General features: G+C 36.2%; 1 protein-coding gene across 1 annotated transcript in view; it reads right to left on the bottom strand.

Moving 5' to 3' along the window:
- The window catches only part of CPNE4 (copine 4), a 575,473-nt gene that overhangs the window by 313,227 nt on the left and 241,942 nt on the right, over positions 1 to 20,304 (bottom strand). The gene's annotated exons all lie outside the window — the stretch shown is intronic.

The raw sequence follows: 20,304 nt of genomic DNA, 5'->3' as shown, positions 1-20,304 counted from the left end.
AAATTAACTAAAGGTTTGGAGCTTATAAAATTCCATTACAATCTGGCTGCTCAAAGACCATATTCTGCTCCAAATATATGCCTTTTCTACAGAGATTCCTTCCCAGATATTCCATCCCGTGCTGCCCTGTTGTTGACCAGTTCTTTCACACTCTACATTTGACTCCATCTACCTTCAATATATATCCAGAATATGACTAGTTTTCTCCACCTCTGCCCTGGTCCAAGTTACCATAATCTCTCACCTGCATGACTACAACACTCTTCTGTCTGGGTCCCTGATTTCATTCTTGTTCTTCAACAGATTATTCTCAACCCAGCTGACAGCATGATTCTTCTAAAAGATAAACTATGTGATTGTTGTTCTGTTTCCCTCCATACTGTTCACCTCCTTCCATTCCACTTCTTTACATCCCCCACTATTGTTACTCAGGCATCCTTAATATTCCTTAAACATTCCTGGGGTGTACTTGTTCTGTATAACTGTGATGGTATTTCCTCCTCCTTACTCTTATTTACCACCTTCAAGTCTTTGCTCAAATGTTCAATAAAGCCTGCTCAGATCCCTCTAAACAGATTCCAACACTCTGCTGCCTTCCCAATCCTTACACCATAGCACTTACCACATTCTTTTTATATACTCACTTATATACGTTATCTATTGTCTCTCTTCCCTATCTTCACAAAGGCAGGATCCACAAATTCTTACCTATTTTGTTCACTGATATATCCCAGGTATATGATTAGTGTACAGTAGGTATTCAATAAACATTTGTTGAACAAATGAAAAACTTTGCATTAGATGCCTCTGGTAATGAAGGTCTCCCTTGAAGTTGACTTCACTATGGAAAATTTAGAAAATATATTGAAAGATACTGTTAGAATTGTTGTTGTAGGTCAAAAAAACTTTTTTTTATAAATTTATTTATTTATTTTTGGCTGCATTGGGTCTTCATTGCTGCATGTGGGCTTCTCATTGTCGTGGTTTCTCTTGTTGCAGAGCACGGGCTCTAGGCACACAAGCTTCAGTAGTTGTGGCACATGGGCTCAGTAGTTGTGGCTTGAAGGCTCTAGAGCTCAGGCTCAGTAGTTTTGGCACACGGGCTTAGTTACTCTGCGGCATGTGGGATCTTCCCAGACCAGGGCTCGAACCCGTGTCCCTTGCATTGGCAGGCGGATTCTTAACCACTGCGCCACCAGGGAAGCCCTGTTATAGGTCAAATTTTAAATTATATGTAGAATCTCAGGTAAAAGTTATTCTAACCAGAACTAGAGGGTAGAATCTATAGGAAGAAAAATCTATAGTTTTCTATGCAGTTTGTCTAGTATATAACATTCTTAGAAATTTCTCAAAGTTGAGAATAAGTTCTTATTTAACCTGCAAGAAAAATGCTGTCATGTTCTGATACTGATATATCTCATATCCAGTGGTCCATGGCACATGGGATAATTGTGGCCCCTAGGGGAAGGAAGCATACATCATATTGTTCAAGCATTGAAATTGTTCTAAGAATTTATAGCATCATATCTAAAACAAAATATGTGCTTCTCACACATGTCTTTCATAAACTACTAATACCTGCATTTAGATACTAAGTTTTCTTTAAATCGACACATTAAAAAGTTAAGTATATCTAGCTAAACAACTGAAGCTTTACATCACTACCATAAATGGAAAATTAGTATAACTTGCCATAAATAAGAGACATAAAAATATACATAATGAAAACAAATAAATAAATAAATTCTAGGTAGATACTTCTGCTGGCCCAATACTTTAAGTCTGAGATCTTTGTCCTCTTTATTGAAAATAGAGGACATAAAATGTTTAAAAAATATGAAAGTATACAACACCAAAACAAAACTTTCTTTTTGCCATCATCAGAAGAATAGAAAGAGAATTTAGAAGGTCTAACTGCTTCACTGTGTGATTCAGGATTACTTAACTCTGTGTCCAGATTTCCCCTAAAATCATCTCTGTGTCCCTAGAGCCTTAGAGTGATTAGCATGGACTCTGGAGTCCAAAATCCAGATTTAAATGCCAACTCCATCACTTACCAAGTCTGAAACCTTGAGCTACAGACATAATCTCTCCAAGTTTCATTTTCGCTCATCTGTGAAATGGGGCCAATAGTGCCTGTTTTGCAGACTGAGGTGACAATTAGATGGGAGAATATGTGAAACCACCAAGCAGGTGCTTTTACTTTTTTTTCCCATTCTTATCAGTTACTATTTATTTTCAGTCACTGTTTCAGGCACAGCACTTCACATATATCTCCCTTAATCCACCAACAATCCTGAGGGGGAGGTATTATTAACCCCATTTATAAATGAGGAAACTGAGGCTTATTGAAATTAAACTATTTAAATTAATTAGGAAGTAATAGATCAGGACTTGAACTCAAGCCTGTTTTCAAACCTATACTCTCTTAACCACTGGATTTGCTGCTTCAGTATCAAGTGTGAAGAGAGTTACAGGGAAACCAGACTATACCCAAAATATGAGAAGGTGCTTTTAAATATTAGTTCTCTTCTGGTCAAAAAAAGATTCTGGGCCTTTAATTTCAGTGACTAAAATCCTTTCTGTTCAGGCCACCCTGAGTCCTCACTGCCAAGGGCTCAAGGTTCTATTTTATCGGTATATTTTATATTGTATAATTGACATTTATATCAATATGTTGGTGGTGTGAATGGAGAGTGACAGTAAATTCTAGGTCAAGTGAGGCTGCTTTGGGAACAAAGATGACCTCTCAGTTCCTACAGTTAAAAATTCTATCTGTGCCAGAAGGGTATCAAGATATAAAACTTGGCTGGGCTGACTTGCTCAAGAATAATTCATTGAAATTGGGAAAATTTGCAAAGGTTACCACTGACTCATCAAGAACATCCACCATTTCCTCTCCTTTACCCTACATTTCATCATGATTCCTCCCTCTACTGAGTCACGTACATACCAGCAAGAGGAAACTGGCATTTAGGGTATATTTTCCCCATCTGTATGAAAGTGGAGGCAATTGAGGTCTGTGGTATATCTTTAAATTCATATAGCTATTAAAATGGCCAATTAAAATTATTTGAATAATTCAAAGAATTAAGCATTAAGCAGGAAAAGCATAAATGTCTGCGAACTAAGGTACAATTATTTTACTTCTCTATGAAACACTAATTTTAATTTCACATTTTGAAAAGATAAGATGACAATAAATATTCATATGTTTCTCATTTTTTAAAAGACAAAAGCTAGGGAGAAAAATGCAGACTACAGTGAAAGCCTGTGGCTTAAATTCCCTTTTTAGATTTTATAATAACCTTTATCTTCTGCATTTTCTCCCTTTATTAGTTTCATAGGACAGCCAAATTTAATTATCTCCTTTTAAATTTCTCTTATTTCTTTGTTTGGCTCATTTACTTGTTTATCCCTTTAGATGTGGATTGACAAGTGGGGAGTAGGAAAGTGAAGACAAGGAGATTTTTTGTCACCTTTTATGATAGAAGTTAGATTTTATTTTCTTATTTTGATTCAAAGAGAGTGTTTGTTGGGCTTGAAGGTGTGGGTGGCAAAGAAATTCTTCTCTGAAGGAAAAAGGGCTTATTTATTCAATAATTATATCTGTTAGTAGAGAAAGAAAGGATCACTACATAAACAAAGATGCTGAGACAATTAACTATTTGGAAGAAAAAAGATCAAGTTACATCACTTCTCACAAAAGAATAAAAATAAATTCCTTGGTGATCAAGATGGTGGAGTAGCAAAACATGAAGCTCACCTCCACCCACAAATACATCAAAAATACATCTACATGTGGAACGATTCTCAGAGAATATCTACTGAACACTGGCAGAAGACCTCAGACTTCTGAAAAGGCAACAAAATTTCCATGTAACTGGTAGGACAAAAGAAAAAAAAAGAAGGAAGTGAGAAGGTAATCAGGACTAGACCTGTGCCCCTGGGAAGGAGCTGGGAAGGGGGAAAGGTTCCCAAACCCTGGGAAGTCCCCTCACCAGTGGGGAGATCAGCCGGGACAGAGAGGAGCTTCAGAACCTCAGAGGAGAAAACAGCAACTGGTTTGTGGCAGCCAGAATGGAAAGTGACCTGCACAGATGGTTAGTGCCACCACCCCACACTCTCCAGCCTGAGATGTGCATCCACTGGGGCAGGTAGGGGCTGGGGACACTCAGGCTTCGGAGATCAGACCTGGGAGAGAGGACTGGGATTGGCTGTGCAGAAAGAGACTGAAGGGGCTGGAGTGTGGTGTGATAGCAGCTGAGGGTATACGTGGAGGAAGCCTGGGCCTACTTAGAGACCAGGCACCATTGTCTGGCAGGTGTGTCAGGGGAGATCTGGGACCTGCCACTGCAGCCTTTTTCCTGATGTGTGCTCTCAGGTGGCAGGACACCACCTATAGAAGCTCCAGGAGTGGTCACAAGCTGCTGCCGCCATCCTCCTGGAATTCAGAAGTGGTCAAGATCTGCTTCTGCTCCCATTGTGTGCTTCAGGGGTGCGTCTGAGCTGCCACCACCACTGAGAACTCCAGGACCAGGTACAAGACACCACATCTGCACATCCCCTATCAAGGGGATAATGGCCAGCACACGCTGAGGAAAGAGGAAACAGACAACCATACTAAAAACGGCCCTTCCACCAAAAATATTAAAACCAAAGAAGCTACACAGGGATATTCTCACATATAACTAGCCCTCCAAGACCACAGTAGATAATTGTTTCTCCTAAACTCTCAGAGTAAGGAAAATATAAGTAAAATGAAGAAGCAGAGGAACTACCCCCAGTTAAAAGACCAAAAGAATTCCTCTGAAAGAATAAACAATGAAACAGATCTCTTCAGTCTAATGACACCAATTTGAAAAAGGAGATAATGAAAATACTGAAGGAATTAAGAAAGGCTATTGACAGAAATGCAGAATGTTGTAAAAAGGAACTAGAAACTATAAAGGGGAACCAAGAAAAATGAGAAAACTCAGTTGCTGAGACAAAAGCTGAGCTAAAGGCAATGAATAGCAGAATGAATAATTCAGAAGAATGAATAAGTGACCTGGTAGATAGAATAATGTAATCACCCAATCAGAACAGCAGAGAGAAAGCCAAATTAAAAAATGAAAGCAATATAAAAGACCTATGGGATAATATAAAGTGTGCCAATCTACACATAATGGGGATTCTAGAAGGGGAAGAAAGAGAAAAGGGGATTCAAAATGTATTTGAAGAAATTATGCAGAAAACTTCCCAAACCTAAAGAAAAAAACAGATATCCAGGTACAGGAAACATAGAGGGTCCCAAACAAGGTAAACACAAAGAGACCTACACCAAGACATATTATAGTAAAAATAGCAAAACTTAAAGATAAACAGAGGATACTAAAGGCAGCAAGAGAAAAACAAGGAGTTAATTACAAGGGAACCCCCATAAGGCTATCAGCTGATTTCTCTACCTAAGCACTGTAGGCCAGAAGGGAGTGGCAAAATAAATTCAAAGTCCTGAAAGGGAAAAATCTGCAACCTAGGATACTCTACACAGCAAGAGTATCCTTTAGATACCATATGACCCAGAAATCTCACTACTGGGCATATATCCTGAGAAAAACCATAATTCAAAAAGAGTCATGTACCACAATGTTCATTGCAGCTCTATTTACAATAGCAAGGACATGGAAGCAACCTAAGTGTCCATCGACAGATAAATGGATAAACAAGATGTGGCACATATATACAATGGAATATTACTTAGCCATAAAAAGAAACAAAATCAAGTTATTTGTAGTGATGTGGATGGACCTAGAGTCTGTCATACAGAGTGAAGTAAGTCAGAAAGAGAAAAACAAATACAGTATGCTAACACATATATATGGAATCTAAAAAAAAAAAAAATGGTTCTGAAGAACCTATGGGCAGAATAGGAATAAAGACACAGACACAGAGAATGGATGGACTTGAGGACATGGGGAGGTGGAAGGGTAAGCTGGGACGAAGTAAGAGAGTGACATGTACTTATAAATACTACCAAATGTAAAATAGATAGCTAGTGGGAAGCAGCCACATAGCACAGGGAGATCAGCTTGGTGCTTTGTGACCACCTAGAGGGGTGGGATAGGGAGGGTGGGAGGGAGACACAAGAGGGAGGAGATATGGAGATATATGTATATATGTAGCTGCTTCACTTTGTTATAAAACAGAAATTCATACACCATTGTAAAGCAATTATACTCCAATAAAGATGTTAGAAAAAAAAATGAGTGATGTTTTAAGATGTTAATGTTGCGGTAATGTGTAAAACAAACAAACAAAAGATTATCCTTTAAAATAGAAGAAGAAAGAATTTCTCAGACAAGCAAAAACTAAAAGAATACAGCAATACTAAACCTATCCTAAAGGAAATCTTGAAAGGTCTTCTCTAAACAGAAAAGAAGTAAGAATCTGTAGGAAAGAGAAAATCACAGTTGGAAAGTTAATCACTTAAATAAGCCAGTACACAGATTAAAAAAATAATAATAATAAAGAATATCTGTGAAAGTGATGATAACCAGAATGAATAGCAAAAGGATGAACATGAAGACATAAAAGAGGACATAAAAATCATGAAATGTGGGGGAGGAGAGTAGTAAGAAAATGTAGATTTTTTTCCCTAGAATGTGTTTGGGCCTATATGATTACCTGTCTAAGGCAATTAGATATAAGTAGGGGTTAACATACTGGAAAAACAGGGTAAGTGCAAATCAAAAACATACAATAGAACCACAAAAGCCAAAAAAGAAGAGAACATAAGTATAATACAAAAGAAAATCATCAAACCACAAAAGGAAAAAGAAAAAGAAAGGGACAAAGAAGAAATATAAAATCAATGGGAAAACAAGGTTTAAAATGCCAACAAATACATATCTATCAGTAATTACCTTACATGTCAATGGGGTAAATGCTTCAATCAAAAGACACAGAGTGGCAGATTGGATTAAAAAAAAAAAACAAGAACCTACAATATGCTGCCTCCAAGAGATCCACGGTGGGGCAAAGGATACCCATAGATTGAAAATGAGGGGATGGAAAAAGATATCTCATTCAAACAGAAATGACACGAAAGCAGGGGTCAAAATACTCATATAACAGTATGACTTCAAAACAGAGGCCATAAAGAAAGATAAAAAAGGACACTATATAATGATAATAGGATCAATACAAGAAGAGGATTTTATACTCATCAACATATATGCACCTAATATAGGAGCACCCAAATACATAAAACAAATACTAACAGACATAAAGGGAGGAATTCACAGAAATACAATAATAGTAGGACATTTAAAAACACCCCACTCACATCAATGGACAGATCTTTGAGACAGGAAATCAATAAGCAACAGAGATCCTAAATGATAAAATTGAGCAGTTAGACCTAATTCATATTTTCAGTCCCCTACACACAAACCTTCAAGTTGTGAACTTTCAAAGATGCGAATGTGCATTCACATGTCCAATTATGTAAGTTAGTTCACATGTCTGGCATACATTGTCACGTGCATGCATTCTCTACAAGTGGTTGTGCTTTTGTGTACTTTACTGTACAGTACTGTATACAGTACAGTAGTACAGTATCTTTATTTCAAGCCCAGGATTCCTGGAAACAAGAGAAAGGACAAAGAGAGACAAGAGCTTGAAGAAGAAACTGAAGAACCAAAGAGATTCATGATGCAGGAAATGGCAAGGGGATTTTCTTTATTTGAGGAGGCACTATTAGTTTTTGAGGCACAGGACCCGAATGTAGAATGGTACTTGAAGGTTGCAGCAGCCATTCAGAATGCAATATAGTGCTACCGTGTCACCTATGATGAGAAAAAAAGAGCTACTACCCCGACATCACTGGATTGTTTTTTCAAGAGGGTAGATAGAATTGAATCCAGCAAGGAACCAGAACCTGTACCATCAACATCAGGCATGAGTGAAATTGCAGCTTGCCATCCATCTCCTATTGCTGATGATCCTTCAGCTCTACCATCTCCCACCTCCTCTCCCTCCTCCAGTCAGTAACTCTTCTTGCCTGTTCACTCAATGCCAGCCCCTGTATGCCAGCTGTTGTACTGTACTACTGTACTTTTCAAGGTACTGCACTGTAAGATTAAAAATGTTTTCTTTATTTTTGTGTTTGTTTATATGTATTATTTGTGTGAAAAGTATTATAAACCTATTACAGTACAGTACTATATAGTTGATTGTGTTAGTTGTGTACCTAGGTTAACTTCGTTGGACTTATGAACAAACTGGACTTACAAATGCACTCTTGGAACACAACTCATTTGTATGTAAGGGACTTACTGTACATCCAAAACAAAACCCCCAGAATACACATTCTTTTCAAGTGCACATCATGGAACATTCTCTAGGCTTGGCCACATACTAGGGCACAAAACAAGCCTCAACAAATTTAAAAGTATAGAAATTATCTCAAGCACCTTTTCTGACCACAACGGCATGAAACTAGAAATCAACCACAGAAAAAGAAATGAGGAAAAAACAATTACATGGAGACTAAACAACATGCTACTAAGAAACAAACTGGTCAACAATGAAATCAAAGAGAAAATTTAAAAAATACCTGGAGGCAAATGACAATGAAAACACAACCATATAAAAGCTATGGGATGCAGCAAAAGCAGTTCTTAGAGGGAAGTTCATAGCGGTACAGGCCTTTCTCAAAAAACAAGAAAAATCTCAAATAAACAACCTAACCTACCACCTAAAAGAGTTAGAAAAAGAATGACAAACAAAACCTAAAATCAGCATAAGGAAGGAAATAATAAAGATCAGAGAGGAAATAAATAAAACAGAGATTTAAGAAACAATAGAAAAAATCAATAAAACCAAGAGCTGGTTCTTTGACAAACCTCTGGCCAGGTTCCTCAAGAAGAAAAGAGAGAACCCAAATAAACAAAATAAGAAATGAAAAAGGAGACATAACAACCGATACCACAGAAATATAAAAAAATCATAAGGGAATACTATGAACAACTGTATGCCAACAAATTCAAATACCTAGAAGAAATGGACAAGATTCTAGAAACATACAGCCCAGCAAAATTCAATCAAGAAGATATAGATAATTTGAACAGATCAATCACTTGAAGTGAAATAGAATCTGTGATTTAATAACTCCCTACAAAAAAAAGTCCAGGACCAGCTGGCTTCACAGGTGAATTCTACCAAATATACAAAGAGGAACTTAAACTGATCCTTCTCAAACTCTTCCAAAAAATTGAAGAAAAGGGTACAGTCCCAAAGAGATTCTATGAAGCTAACGTCACCCTGATGCCAAAATCAGACAAAGACACCCCCAGAAAAGAAAATTATAGGCCAATATCTTTGATGAATACAGATGCAAAAATTATCAACCAAGTATTATCAAACCAAATCCAACAACCCATAAAAAAAGATCATACACCATGACCAAGTGAGATTCATCTCAAGTTCACAGGGATGGTTCAACATATGCAAATCGATCAATGTGATATACCACATAAACAAAAGAAGAGACAAAACTACATGCAGAAAAAGCATTTGACAAAGTTCAACATCCATTCATGATAAAAACTCTTACCAAAATGGGTATAGAGGGAACATATCTCAACATGATAAAAGCTATTTATGACAAACCCACAGCCAATATAATACTCAATGGTGAAGAGTTGGAAGACTTCCTGCTAAAATCTGGAACAAGAAAAGGATGACCACTCTCAACTCTTCTACTCAACATAGTACTGGAAGTCCCAGCCACAGCAATCAGACCAAACTGGAAAGGAAGAGGTAAAATTGTCATTATATGCAGATGACATAACGCTATATATAGAAAATCCTAAAGACTCCACACAAAATCTACTAGAACTGATAAACAAATTCAGCAAGGTAGCAGGATATAAGACTAACATACAGAAATAAGTTGCATTTCTTTACGCTAACAATGAAATATCATAAGGGAATGTAAAAAAAAAAAAAAAAGCCTTTTAAAATCACATCCCCCAAAATAAAACACTTAGGAATAAACCTGACCAAAGAGGTGAAAGGCTTTTATACTGAGAACTATAAAACATTAATAAAGGAAATTGAAGATGATTCAAAGAAATGGAAAGATATCCCATGGTCTTGGGTTGGAAGAATTAATATTGTTAAAATGTCCATACTCCCCAAAGCAATCTACAGCTTGCGATCCCTATCAAATTACCAATGGCATTTTTCACAGAACTAGAACAAATAGTCCTAAAATTTATATGAAACCATAAAAGACTCAGAATTGCCAAAGCAATCCTGAAGAAAAAGACCAAAGTAGAAGGCATAACCCTCTCAGACTTCAGTCAATACTACAAAGCAACAGTAATCAAAACAGTGTGGTATTGGCACAAAAACTGACATACGGATCAATGGAACAGAATAGAGAGCCCAGAAATAAACCCACACACCTACTGTCTGTTTATTTTCAACAAAGGAGGCAAGCATATACAATGGGGAAAAGACAGTTTTTTCAGCAAGTGGTGTTGGGAAAGTTGGACAGCCTCATATAAATCAATGAAGTTAGAACACACCCTCTCACCATACACACACATAAAAACCTCAAACTGGCTTAAAGACTTAAACATAAGACATGACACCATAAAACTCCTAGAAGAGGTCACAGGAAAAACATTCTTTGACATAAATCATAGCAATATTTTCTTGGATCTGTCTCCCAAGACAAGAGAAATAAAAACAAAAATAAGCAAATGTGATCTAATCAAACTTACAAGCTTTTGCACAGCAAAAGAAGCCATAAACAAAACAAAAAGACAACCTAAAGACTGGAAGAAAATATTTGCAAAATGATGTGATGAACAAAGGCTTAACTTCCAAAATATACAAACAGCTCATACAACTCAACAACAAAAAAACAAATAACCCATACTACTCAGCCATGAAAGAATGGAATAAGGTTATTTGCAGCAACATGGATGCAACTAGAGATTATCATACTAAGTGAAATCAGAAAGAAAAAGACAAATATCATATGATATCACATATGTAGAATCTAAAATATAGGTTCACAAATGAAACTATCTATGAAACAGAAACACAGGGACATAGAGAATAGACTTATGGTTGCCAAAGGGGAGAGGGTTGGAGAAGGGATGGAGTGGGAGGTTGGGGTTAGCAGATGTAAGCTATTATATAGAATGGATAAACAACAAGGTCCTACTATATAGCACAGAGAACTATATTCAATATTGTATGATAAACTATGATGGAAAAGAATATTAAAAATGAATGTATATATGTATAACTGAATCACTTTGCTGTACAGCAGAAATTAACACAACATTGTAAATCAACTATACTTAAATTAAAAATTTTAAATAAAAAGGCTTAAAAGACAAAAAAATAAAGATGGACTATTTAAATGTGAAAATAAATGAAACAAGAAAATATTACAGCTGTTTATCTGATCTTAGAAAGTAAAAAGAAGAAATCACAATGGAAAAAAACTATAGATTTGTCAAATATAATACATATAAAAAGACAAAAAAATTGGAGAAATTTTATAGCAAATAAAATTATTATAAAGTAATACATATAAAGTGTTCATATTAAATAATTAGAAAAACATTTAAATCTCATTTGAAATTGGCCAAGAAATGAACAAGTAATTCAAAGAAGGATAAATAAAAATTAATAATAAATTTAGAAAACAAATTCAATCTCACTACTAATGAAAATAAAATGATAGCTTCTGGTTCTGGTCAAGATGGAATAAATACATTTCACCCTACTTCTGTTAATTATAACTAAAACCCTGGACCTGCACAAAGCAAGTATCAGAAGATTTTAAAGGGTGAAATTAAGAGGATGGTCAGGCTAAGAAAGAAGGAAGACTTGGCAGTGAGTTCCCTGGGCTTTATTTATTTATTTTTCATATATATCTTAGTCTGGGTGCCAGAGCTGCCTGCAACTCAGAACCACCACAGGGCACAATAAAAATAAATTATTCCCAGGAAAAGCCTGCTCCTTCTATCCAGAGGACTGAAAGGAGGAAGCCCTTTAGACTGCATCCCTGTTACCCCACCCTGCCCTACTAACACCACAGAAGTGGCAGCTCTGGGCAGAGTCCCTTTCTTGGCCTCTCCTTGGAGTGGAGAAAAAGTCTTGGAGTGGAGCCCCATCAACTCACTCCTTCCTACACTGAGCAAATGACAGCAAAGAGGTGGTGACATGCACCCTTTCCCCGCCCCCCGCCCCCGCCTGGCATTACTGCTGCATATACAGTGGAGTGGAGCTCTAAAAGGCTACCCACACCTTTCACTAAGCAAATGCAGGAGAGGCAGCATTCCTCCTAACTAGAGAGTGGGGATCACTGAAAAGACAAGCCAGAGAAAGGGACCCTTTACATCTGTGTCTGCAGTCCCAGGCTCACCCTGAAGAGGCCCATGCATAAAATTAACCAAGAATGAACACAGCAAATGCTTTGAGAACTGAATTACGATATAAAATATCACCCAGGTTTCAGGTTGGCTTCTGGGTAGTACACAACAAGTGGGACAGACCAGAACAGCACTTCAAAGGCTTTAAAATATAAATGGCATTTGAACCACAGCTCTCCTGTTCATAGATACAAAAAATTTTAACAAAATATTAGTAAATATATAAAAGGAATAATACATCATGGCCAAGTGGATGCAAAGTTGGCTCAAAACTCAAAAATGAATTAATGCAACCTTCCATGTTTACAGTCTAAAGGAGAAAACCCACATGATCATATTGATTGGAGCATAAACGTCTTTTGATAAAACATAACAACCACTCATGCTAAAACCTCTCAGCCAAGTAGGAATAGAAGGAAACTTTAACATGATAAAAAGCATCTACAAAACAACCAATAGCTCACATTCAACAGCTCATATTCAATGTAGCAGACTGAATGCTTTTCCATAAGATTAAGGCAAGTGTGTCTACTTTCACCAGTCTTATCCAACACAAGGTGTTCCAGTTTGTACAATTGGGCAAGCAAAAGAAATAGAGTTTGGAAAAGAAAATACATAATTTCCCTTCATGACCAGGGGTTAGGCAAAGAGTTCTTAGATATGACTTCAAAAGCATAATCCATTATAGAGTTGACCAATTAGACTTTATAAAAACAAACCATAAAAAACAAAACAAAACAAAACCACTCTTGCTAGGCTAAAGGCACTGTTAAGAGAATGAAAAGACATGCTATAAACTGGAAGAAAAATTTATATATCACTTGTCTAACAAAGGACTGGTATCTGGAATATATAAAGAACTCTCTAAACTCAACAGTAAGAAATTAAGCAATCCAGTTTAAAAATGGATAATATATTTGAATATACAACTTCACCACAGATATACTGATGGCAAGCAAGTAAATGAAAAGATGTTCAGCATCACTAGGCATTAGGAATACGCAAATTAAAGCCATAATGAGATACCACTACACACCTACTAGAATGGCTAAAATAACAAAATGCTGGAAGTAACAGGTGTTCACTGGAGGACAGAGCAACTGGATCATTCATACATTGCTGGTGGGAATATAAAATGGTGCCACCATTCTAGGAAACAGTTTGGTAGTTTCCTGAGTGTTTACCCTACAGAACGAAAACTTAAATTTACACAAACACTTGTACAAAATGTTCATAGCCTAAAATTGGAAACAACCCAAATGTCCTGCATGAGGTGAATGGATAAACAAACTGTTGGTTATTCATACCATGAAATACTACACAGCACTAAAGAAGGACACACTATAGGTACACACAACAACTTGGATGGCTTTCAAGAGCATTATCCTGAGGGAAAAAGGTAAATCTTAAGTGATTATATAGTGTGTGATTTTACTTTATATAAAATTGCCAAATGACAAGATCATAGTGATGGCAAACAGATTAGTAATTGCCATTGGGGTTATGGATGAGGAGGGAGTGACTTGAAGGGACAGCACAATGCAGTGTTTGTGGGAGGTGATGGAACAGCTCTGTATTCTAACTGCAGCAGTGGTGACACAAATCTACACGTGTAATAAAATTAATAGAGCTCTTTGCACCCCCCAAAAAAATAATAAAGTGAAAGTGCATAAAAAAACTGATGAAACCCACATAATACCTGTCATTTAGGTAATACTGTTGTATCAATGTAAAACCTCTGGTCTTGACAATTGCACTAAGGTTATTTATACATTATGTTATCTTTGAAGGAAGTTGGGTAAAGGGTACATGGGAACCCTGTACTATATTTTTAAGAGGGTCTTTTTAAAGAAATGTAATTATATATATTTTTTTATTGAGTTATAATTGATATATAACATTATATTAGTTTCAGGTGTATAATGTGATGATTTGATATTTAAGAGTTTTTTGAGGTATCATATACACACCATAAAATTCACTCATTTTAAGTATACAATTGAATGGTTTTTAGTAAATCTGTGGAGTTGTAAAACCATCACCACTAACTATTTTTAGAACATTTTCATCACCCTAAATTAAACCTCACGCTTATCTCCACTCACTCCCTACCCCGGCTCCAGGCTACTTTCTATCTCCATGGACATGACTTTTCTGGTCTACATGCTAGTTTTGCAACACATGTGTTAGTCTAAAATTATTTCAAAATAAAATGTTAAAAATAATTTGAAAACTCTATGACCTTCAGATTTGTTTTCCTAAAATTCTGGCAAAATTATCAGATTTTCATATTAAATCTCTCTAGGCACATGGATTTTTAATGATTTCATATACACTAAGTCCCTTACATACGAACGAGTTCCGTTCTGAGAGTGCATTCATAAGTCCAATTTGTTCATAAGTCCAACAAAGTGAGCCTAGGTATCCAACTAACACAATCGGCCATATAGTATTGTATTGCAATAGGCTTATAATACTTTTCACACAAATAATACATTAAAAACAAACACAAAAAATAAAGAAAACATTTTTAATCTTACAGTACAGTACCTTGAAAAGTACCATAGTACAGTACAACAGCTGGCATACAGGGGCTGGCATCAAGTGAACAGGCAAGTAGAGTTACTGGCTAGAGGAGGGAGAGGAAGTGGGAGATGGTAGAGCTGAAGGATCGTCAGCAATAGGAGATACCAGCTACATCAGCACTGCTACATCTTAAGCAGTACCAGCTATATCTTTGCTGCTTTTACGTTTGCTTCCAGACATCTGGTCTTGAAATAAAGATACTGTACTACTGTACCTCTATACAGTACTGTAACAGTAAAGTACACAAAAGCACAACCACTTGTAAAGGATGCACACACGTGACAATGCACGCCAGACACATGAACTTACATGATTGGACATGCGAATGCACGTTCGCAGCTTTAAAAGTTCGCAACTCGAAGGTTCATATGTAGGGGACTTACTGTAGTATAATGTAAGTCAGAAAAAATACAAATGACAACATTATGGTGTAGTTCTGTTATCCATGTTTAGAAGCAGTAGTCTCATTAGCATACCCAAGATAATTCCACATAGGACAGGGAAAATTCAGCTATTATTGGTGACAAACTCATTCCACAGGGACCAGTAAAAAGTAAACAAGGCTTGTAAGGCATTTAACAAACTTATTTCTGTAGGTGATATAATATGATATTTAAAAATACCTCCTATGAGTTTTGAAAAGTCAATGGTGAATTAAAGAAACATTACAATTTTAGATTAAAATTATGAGAATAAGCATGTTGATGAACATTAAAGTATTTCTTAAAGTTTTTTACCAAAATAACATTTTCATCAGAGAAAAAAACAATATAAGAATTTCATAGAACAGAAAAAATAAACTCAAGTGACAGGATATTACTATGAAAGTATATTTCAAATTTTTCTGTAAATTCTAAAATTATATATGTTTAAATGCATGCATATGTGTACATATAAGTATAATATACATACACATATGTCTTTGTACATATTTAGTAAATATATATGATTTGCAGTGACAATGAATGTGATTCAAAATATCAAAATTCTGAGCTATTATTTTACTCAGACCAAATAAGCACAATATATTCTTAGTTTTCAGGTAATAAAAATAATGCCTTTTAAAATAAAGCAATATTAACTTAATACCTTAATCAAGAAAGTCAAATAATGATACACCACTATGTATTGGTACAATTTTTTTAGAAAACAGTCTTGTAATATTTACCATAAGCCTTAAAATAGTTCATTACTTAGTTTCAGAAATTACCCTTGTGAAGAAATGTGAGGTGTGGACAGGAATAATGTGCAGACATGACCTCCATATCTTTGCATTTTAAAGGCAAAAGAGTTTTTGAAAGAAAATATTTGCATTGTAATGGTGAAAATTTTGAAAAATTTCTAAATCTACATTATAGAAGATGAGTTAAATAATAATGGGATTTTAAAGGTAGTCTTTAAAGAACATATTTATGGAGACAATATAATACCATGGGAAGATGCTTATAATATAATGTAAAATTGATTTAAAAATCAGGGTAACATAATAAAGGCCATATATGACAAACCCACAGCCAACATCATTCTCAATGGTGAAAAACTGAAGCCATTTCCACTAACATCAGGAAAAAGACAAGGTTGCCCACTCTCACCACTATTATTCAACATAGTTTTGGAAGTATTAGCCACAGCAATCAGAGAAGAAAAAGGAATAAAAGGAATCCAGATCAGAAAAGAAGTAAAGCTGTCACTGTCTGCAGATGACATGATATTGTACATAGAGAATCCTAAAGAGGCTACCAGAAAACTGCTAGAGCTAATCAATGAATTTGGTAAAGTAGCAGGATACAAAATTAATGCACAGAAATCTCTTGCATTCCTATACACTAATGATGAAAAATCTAAAGGAGAAATTAAGGGAACACTCCCATTTACCACTGCAACAAAAAGAATAAAATATCTAGGAATAAATCTACCAAAGGAGTCAAAAGACCTGTATGCAGAAAATCATAAGACACTGATGAAGAAATTAAAGATGATACAAATAGATGGAGAGATATACCATGTTCTTGGATTGGAAGAATCAACATTGTGAAAATGACTCTACTACCCAAAGAAATCTACAGATTCAGTGCAATTCCTATCAAACTACCAATGGCATTTTTCACAGAATTAGAACAAAAAATTTCACAATTTGTATGGAAACACAAAAGACCCCGAATAGCCAAAGCAATCTTGAGACTGAAAAACGGAGCTGGAAGAATCAGGCTCCCTGACATCAGACTATACTACAAAGCTACAGTAATCAAGACAGTATGGTACTGGCACGAAAACAGAAAGATCGATCAATGGAACAGGATAGAAAGCCCAGAGATAAACCCACGCCCATATGGTCACCTTTTCTTTGATAAAGGAGGCAAGAATATACAGTGGAAAAAAGACAGCCTCTTCAGTAAGTGGTGCTGGGAAAACTAACAGCTACATGTAAAAGAATGAAATTAGAACACTCCCTAATACCATATACAAAAATAAACTCAAAATGGATTAAAGACCTAAATGTAAGGCCAGACACTATCAAACTCTTAGAGGAAAACATAGGCAGAACACTCTATGACATAAATCACAGCAAGATCCTTTTGACCCACCTCCTAGAGAAATGGAAATTAAAACAAAAATAAACAAATGGGACCTAATGAAACTTCACAGCTTCTGCACAGCAAAGGAAACCATAAACAAGATGAAAAGACAACCTTCAGCATGGGAGAAAATATTTGCAAATGAAGCAACTGACAAAGGATTTATCTCCAAAACATACAAGCAACTCATGCAGCTCAATATCAAAAGGCAAACAACCCAATCCAAAAATGGGCAGAAGACCTAAATAGACATTTCTCCAAAGAAGATATACAGATTGCCAACAAACACATGAAAGAATGCTCAACATCATTAATCATTACAGAAATGCAAATCAAAACTACAACGAGATATCATCTCACACCAGTCGGAATGGCCATCATCAAAAAATCTAGAAACAATATATGCTGGAGAGGGTGTGGAGAAAAGGGAACACTTTTGAACTGCTGGTGGGAATGTGAATTGGTACAGCCACTATGGAGAACAGTATGGAGGTTCTTTAAAAAACTACAAATAGAACTACCATATGACCCAGCAATCCCACTACTGGGCATATACCCTGAGAAAACCATAATTCAAAAAGAGTCATGTACGAAAATATTCATTGCACCTCTGTTTACAATAGCCAGGACATGGAAGCAACCTAAGTGTCCATCAACAGATGAATGGATAAAGAAGATGTGTACATATATACAATGGAATATTACTCAGCCATAAAAAGAAACGAAATTGAGTTAATTGTAGTGAGGTGGATGGACCTAGAGTCTGTCATACAGAGTGAAGTACGTCAGAAAGAGAAAAACAAATACCGTATGCTAACACATATATATGGAATCTAAAAAAAAAAAAAATCATGAAGAACCTAGGGGCAAGACGGGAGTAAAGACACAGACCTCCTAGAAAATGGACTTGAGGACACGCGGAAGGGGAAGGGGAAGCTGGGACGAAGTGAGAGAGTGGCATGGACATATATACACTACCAAACGTAAAGTAGATAGCTAGTGGGAAGCAGCCGCATAGCACAGGGAGATCAGCTCGGTCCTTTGTGACTGCCTGGAGGGGTGGGATAGGGAGGGTGGGAGGGAGGGAGACACAAGAGGGAAGAGATATGGGGACATATGTATATGTATAATGGATTCACTTTGTTATAAAGTAGAAACTAACACACCATTGTAAAGCAATTATACTCCAATAAAGATGTTAAAAAAAATTTTTTAATAAAATAAAATAGAAATCAAGGTATAAAATTATATATATATAAATGCATAGATATATTCATATTTTAATTTGTTATTTAATATATATTTTAAAAAATGTTGATAAACATATATTTACTCAATTTACATATAGATTATATATTATCTTATACATTTTATTTTGTCAATATATTGTCTATACATTTATATATTTATTTATACATATATTTAATATGATATTGATAGTGATTATTGTGAGTGGTGGTGTTTATTTTGTACTTTATATTTTTCTCACATATGGAAATGGAAGCATGCTTATGTGTCTCATTATGTAAACATGTAATAATATTATAATCAGAAAAATACATGCCTTGAGGGTGAGGAGACCTGGTGTCGAGTTGCTGTGTTGCCACTAACCAGGTAACCACAGGCAGGTTGTTAAAACATCCCAGTCCTGTTAAAGGAGGAGTGAGTATGTCATCTCAGAGTTCCTGGTAGCTCTATTATTTTACAGCTCAATTACCTAGAATATATGAGGCACTACACAAGGCAATGCAAGATGGAAAAGGTGAATGGAACCTCAAAGACCTTAATATCTAGTTAGGGGAAACGATCATGTACACGTATAAATCCATCCATCACGAGGGAGAATTTGCTGGGAGCCATGAGGGGTTAGCAGAGGAGAAGCCACATCTGGCAGGGTGAGCAGAAATATTTTCATGAAGGAGTTCTCAAAATCAGCCTTATCTCTTCCTCTCCCAGATCAGCTGATGTTCGCCTCTATAATTTTCTCATTTGGCTTCCAATTTTATTCCATTCGTTTTTATTTCAATTTCCTCTGCAGTGAACACCAAAGAGCCAAGGAGTGACACAAAACTAGTGAATTGGATTCCAAAACAACAAATCAAAGCTCAGTTAACAAATATGTTGGCCAAATGCCGGGCTCACTGGGAAACAGTCAGCCAAAACACTTATCAACAGGATTTTAATTCTAGACTTTGATTTAAATTTCTGCTCAGCTGAGTGTGTGGTATATCTAGCTGGTTCACTCTAGAATTCTAATCAAAGGACTTTCAAAGAAGCAAGACAAATATTTGTGTAAGCATTTCGTTACCAACCTCAGATGGCATGGCTTTTAACACATTCAGACACCACTCTGAGTCCTAGGCAACCTTTTAAGAAGTCCTTTAGGGTGTTCATTATCTGGCTTTTTACATCATGCCAGCTGAATGTCCCCGCATCACCAGAGTGGGCTTGTAGAACACAGATTCTGGCTTGTCAATGACCTGACCTTGGTAGGAAATGCTCTTGGAGTAGTTTTTCCAGTAGTAAGGATACAAACAGGCATTCACACCATAGGGGGTGAGAGCCTGGGTATGACCATTCATCTGAGTGAGGCCACCTACTGTGTTATCCCCTTGGGGGAACTTCTCCAGGAGTGAGGCAGCTTCCTTTCAACCTTTCTGCTGTCTCCCTCCTGCCTGCACTCACACTCTGCTTCTGAA

This window comes from Monodon monoceros, unplaced genomic scaffold, assembly GCF_005190385.1.
Source record: "Monodon monoceros isolate NGI ecotype Baffin Bay Population unplaced genomic scaffold, NGI_Narwhal_1 Super_Scaffold_11, whole genome shotgun sequence".
NCBI lineage: Eukaryota > Metazoa > Chordata > Mammalia > Artiodactyla > Monodontidae > Monodon > Monodon monoceros.
The sequence above is the reverse complement of the archived record's forward strand: the minus strand, read 5'-3'. Positions and strand labels throughout refer to the sequence as shown.